We start from the raw sequence: 6269 nt of genomic DNA on the forward strand, positions 1-6269 counted from the left end.
ATTTGACTCGGTGAATAAAGCAATACTTCTGTAGATATTTAAACATAACTTCATATATCTTTAAAATAAATCTGTAAATGTGAAACTGTAAAATTGGGTGGGTTTGGAACGCGGGTGGATTTTGATAGTATACCATTATAACTTTTTTTTCAACGGTATATATAAAGTTATGTTTAAGTATCTACAGAAGTATTGCTTTATTTACCGAGTCAAGTTAAATAGTTTTAAAAATTTTTGCTGCAGAAAAAAAAAATTAAAATACAGTTACAGTTTTACGTTTCGTCTTCTAAGCTTTTTTATTTAAATTTCGGTGTACTATCAAAATCCACCCGATTTTTTTACATTTTATTTGTTTACTTATTTATTTTATATAATTTTTGATTTTTTTTTTTTTTTTTTTTCACTATCACTAATACCCCTAACCCTTACCCTCGTTCGGTAAGCGGTTCTTGAATTTGACTGGGTGGATTTTGATCGGGTGGATTTTGATCGCGGGTGGATTTTGAACGTGTCTCCCTAACCCTTACCCTCGGTCAGTAACTGTTTTTTTTTGTCTATTGATTAGTTTATTTTTTATTTATTGTATTACTTTTTTTTTATACTCTGGTGAAAATATGATCATTCGTGTGAAAGTGACCCTCCGTGCAAAGTGTCATCGTGCAAAAGTGACATTTCGTGCAAAAGTGTCTTCGTTCGAAATTTATTTTTTCGAGCAAAAACTTCCCTTCGTGAAAAAAGATCTTCTTGCAAAAGTGTCTCTTCGTGCAAAATGCCTTCGTGCATATTTGATCTGTTCCCACTATAAATAGTATGGTAAAAATAGATATAAGGAAAAAAAAAAGTTTTTGAACGAAAGAACACAATCAAGAAGTAGACTTTACATACAACGAATTACTTAAACTAAGTTAATTTAATTAATCTTTAATCTAATATACCTAAAAAATCAACTTTTTATATGGTTTGTATAATTTAACTAAGCAAATACAAAACATTTTAACGAACTTAATTGAACCAAACAAATATTAAATCTATCTATACGCAAAACTAAAGCTGAAAAATAAAAACACTATGTTATACAACATTACTAAGCTAATACTGTTAAACAGAATACATAGCTTTTTAATTAAACAATATTGAATATTGAATGTACTTTTGGAAAACAATCTATAATAAATAAAACGACTCAACTTCTGCTTCTTTTTCATCTGAGGTCACTTGTTTCTTTTCTTTTTAATTTTTACTACTTAGATATTAGTGAAAAATGTTTCTTCTTTTCTTAGAAAATATTTATTTTACATAAAATAGGCAAACAACTTTATTATTATTTTTAAATTATAAGATTGAGATGCTACAGATGATGGAAAATACAAAAAAAAGTTGGTGAGTTTTTTAAAGTCTGAGTCATTGAAAACATTTTTAATGTGTACAGAAAAACCAGTTTAAAGGAATGTTTTACATTGTATATATAATATCTTTTGGACGACAAAAAAAGCCTAAAATATACGGTCCTAGAACCTGGTCAAAAAAACCGTTCCGTTATCGAATTGTACACTACTTGATATAAAAAAGTTATGTCTAAGGACCTGGTGTACGAAAAATTCTTTAGGTTACCAAGTTACACTCCAGGGATTTAGTTTATGTCTACCTGATTTTATGATTCGTTTGACGTTACAGTCAGGCTCTAATTAAAATAGAAATAATTGAACAACTTTGTAATAGCCTTATCTAAAAAACTATGTTTATTAATTTTTATTGTAAAAGTCAGTAAGTTTTTATTTGAGAATAATCTACTCTTAAAAAAGGTGACATTTCAACTTTATTTGTTTTACTCTAGTTGTCTCGTAAATGTTTCTAAATACTTATAATTTAAGCTTAAGATGTAATAATTTCCTGAGAGTTCTAGACATTTCTCAATGCCACCTCACAAATGTAGTGACGACAAGCAGGCTATAAAATGTTTTACATGAAGTAGAAAATAAACACCTCTGTTAACTTATGTTTTGCTGTTAGTGGTGTCAAGAACCACTCCAAAAATATCTAATGTGCATTAACTGTCAAGTTCGTTCTTTATAGCACTTGAGACTACTGTGCTAAACTTTCCTTTAGACTTTCTACGTGTACTTGGCACTAATAGTAATTTAGTCATTACGATACTAGAGACTATTATAGTCACCCGTTTCTTTTTACAACTGACATCCAAAATTTTTGTGGTCTTTCCGTCCAAGTGGACAAGACATTTAGAAAGTGGAAATCAAGTTAGCTTTAAGATGCTTTATACTTCTTCGTTAATAAATAAGATTTTATCAATAAAACAAAATCTTAAATTGCAATCTGCATGATCTCCTCACAACTTTTATTAAATTTTTAAAGATTAAAGTGCAAAATAGCCCGTAAGTCCTAGGTCACTAAGGTTAAGTCTTATAGAAGTAGAAGCTTTTTTTTTTAGTTTCCCCCAGTCTTTCTGAGTTTTCTTACAACAAGCTAATGTGGCTAAAGTCTGAACTTTAATTATTGACTTGGCTAATGTCTGATCAAAAGTTAATAAATTAACATAAGCATGAAGATCAGTTTGTTTTGCTGTACAAAATTCTTCATTGCTTACTTTTCTCTTTCTTTTCAAACGTATGTGTTCAACTTTGAATATTAGAACTATGTCAGTTAACATACTTCAAACTAATTTAAGTTATCTCTTGTCAACTAACCAATTTTTCTCGTTCAATTAGAAAAAAAGTTCGGTTTAAAAATACTTATTAAGTAAGATTATATACTATAGTATTTTGTTCTGTAGCTCTTTCTTAGCGTATGGATATGATTAGGGACGTTTTTTAGTAAGGTTCCTGTTTCCTGTGGGACCCCTGAAAAAACTGGAATAAACGTAATAAAAAAGTGATTGAACATATGTTTGTTATAAAAATCAATAAAAAATTTGATAAAAAATTTAATATCTGTATGTTTTATATTTGATGTATAGTAAAGTTTACTTCAAATTCTAAAAGAAGTACTTCAAAAATGACGTAAAATTATAAGTTGTGTTTGGAAAAAATAATGTATAAACAATGTAAAAATTTTATAACTACGAAAGTTGCACAATTTGATAAAAGAAACTTTTTATTCAAAATCAGCCAATCAAGAGTGTTTTAGGAAACTATATTTGAACAATTTTACAACTCAAAGAGTTTAATTTTTAACTTTGGAAACTATTGATTTAATCACATATTGTTTTTATTTTTACAACACTTAAAAGCTTAAATCTTACAATTTGTTTTTTTTTAGTCAAGTTGTAAAATATTTGTTCACGTCTGCTGTTAGTTTGTTTTCAAATATATGATTTGTTTTTGATTTAGATTTAATATTTAGCTTAACTATTTAACTAAATAATATATTTACAAAGCATTTAATATGTTTTTATAATATTAAGACAAGTTAATTACTAATTTTGATAAGTAGTTTGTTTTTATTTTCTTATGCATAAAATATTTCGTTAATCCTGTTAGCTTTACAGTGGGAGGAAAATTTTCACATTGTCAATAAATACAGGACATAAGTTTGTATTTAGATTATTGAACCATAAATTAAAGGACTGGATTACTTATTAAGACTTTGTATTTTATTTTACTGGTACTTTCAAACTGTTAGAGTTTGAATTCTTATCTTTCACAAGACATTAAAGGTATGAGAGATGTTCTACCCATTAAGAGAAAGGTTCTTCGTGCACCAGGTTCTAGGACCAAATGTTTTGAGCGTCTTTTTTTTGTTCGTTCAACAAACTAAAATGATTATCATTTTTGTGTACATGAGAATTTTTGAATAGTTATGTAGTAGATAGTCATCTTTTTCTAAAGTATATTATAAAAAAGCTAGTAAACAAAATACTCTATTATTGAACTAAAAATTGTGCAACCCCGCTGAAAAAAGTCTAGACACGTCTCTAAATATGATTAAATTTTTGATTGGTGGGATTAAGTACTTTAATAGATGGTTAATGTGATCAGCTGGTGTATATAAACAATACAAAGGATTGTTTTTAAAGTTTATTGGATTTAAGAACTGAATTTAAAATTTTGTTAGCCTTTTTTTAGCATCCTAATGTCAGTATACAAATATCAAGTCAAGATTGAAAAACAAATTTTTGCTTGAAGCTTTTTTGGTATATAAGACTTAATATTGGCAAAAAATGTCGTAAAGTAAATAATAATTCAGTTTTTAAAAATACATTCCTTTTTTATTGTTATTTTTCGGTTTATAATTTCAAAATTTAGAACTCAAGAGAAGTTGCTAAAGTTTTTAGTAGTAATCTACTGGATCCAGATCCTATTTAGTTTTCAAAATTTTCTTGTATTATCTAATGTAAGTTTCAAAACTCCCCTCAAATAAGCTTAAGACTTTTTTGTTCTAAATTTCATCAATTTTATTATAAACGTAGTATAATCTAAACGCGATAATCAATTACAGTAATTGTACTGTAGTTGCTACAGCATTTATATTTCTTTAATTAAAAACTCTTTTTGAATTATACAAATAAGCTGTCTGATGCTATTTTTGTTATTAAGATTTTTAAGCAGAAAAAAAAACTTTCATAAAAAAAGGTAAATATTTTTCGGGTGCACGACTATTCAAATTCGGACAATTCAAATTCTTTAAAAAAAACATTGCAACGGCCACACACAAATAAATAAGTAATGTATATTTGTTAAAAATAAAAATACATATGTAGCTTATATTAATATCTACAAGCCATTTTTTTTTTTTGGCAAAACATTTAAAGTTTTTTAAGATATGGCTTGAACAAAGCAAAAAAAAAATTATTTTTAGCAATCTTAAAATATGTTGCAACTTTTTTTAAATTTTACAAAATAGAAAAAAGTGGCTGGAAGATATTAATAAGATCTACATATGTATTTTTTATTTTTCTTTAATTTATATTATTTATTCAGATATAGTATTTTAAATATTTTTTTAAGAATTTGAATTGTTGGAATTTGAGTTGTCCGAATTTGAATTGTCATGTAACCATATTTTGCTTATACTATTTGACAGAGGTTGAATTTATCAGATAATATTTAAGGTTGTTGTACTTTTTTTAATATGTTAACAAAGTTAATTTTTTGAATTTCCAAAATACTAATTGTCATAACTTTTAATACTATCCTAAATTGAATAAAATTCAAGGATCTTTTAATTTGGCGCAAAGATTACTTAAAAGATTATAGTACTTTGAAACAATACAATACTATCTATTTTTTATGAACTAAGATAAATAACGTAAGTTTTAAATTATATAAAGTTATATCAATTTTGAAAAGATATGATTTATTTAAACGAAAACTTTAATTTATTAGATTAAAAAACAAGGTACATAAATAAAACAAAACTTTGACCTTTTTAGTGTATTGAATAATAAAATTAGATTAAAATCTTTAAAATTTTATTATATATGATAAAAGCTTGAAGGTCTTGGTGAAAAAAAAGTAGAGCGATAAAACAAAACATAAGTATTGCACAAAAAAAAATCGATATATAAAAAATTATCTTGAACAATGGTTTTAACTAAATAAATAAGATTGAAAAAAAACTAATTAAAAAAAATCCTTGTTATTACCACGTTAAAAAAGGTAACAGCCAAGTTATTAAATCAGAGCTAAAAAAGATTTTTATGACTGAAAAGGGTTATCCAATGGATTTAACTGTTAAGCATTTAGATATTTTAAATAATTTTTATTCAGATTAATAAAAATCATAACAATAACTTATATAAAATTAATCATTGATATGTAATTAAAATATAACGTAAAAGACATTAGTTGTTACATTAAAAAAAAGACATGTCTAATGCAAACAAGATGATGCATAAAATATTTTTTAAAAGACATTTAGATATTTTAAAAGTAACTGAAATAGATTTGTTATTACTCACATAAATAATTAAAAATAATAAGTTTAAAAATAAAAGTCGTACAGTAGAGAAATTGAAAAAAGTATTTATGCATTTAATACAAAATTCTAAGTAAATTAAAGCTTAACAACCTGATGCAAACTAAATCACTTTTAGTTAGTTTAGGGTAGGTATATACTGAAAAATTTCTAAAGCAATAAAAGTATTTCTTATATAAAGTAATATATGAATTTATTCTATCAAAAATTTATTTTACAAACTAAGTTTCGGTCAAAGACCTCGTCAATGCTTAAATAAATCTAAAAAAGATATGTGACAGTCATGGAAAATAGCATTTAAACAATTAAATTAGAATAAAACCAAATTTTTACTCAAA

Source organism: Thalia democratica, chromosome 2, assembly GCF_965202585.1.
Source record: "Thalia democratica chromosome 2, ktThaDemo2.hap1.1, whole genome shotgun sequence".
NCBI classification, from domain to species: Eukaryota; Metazoa; Chordata; class Thaliacea; order Salpida; family Salpidae; genus Thalia; species Thalia democratica.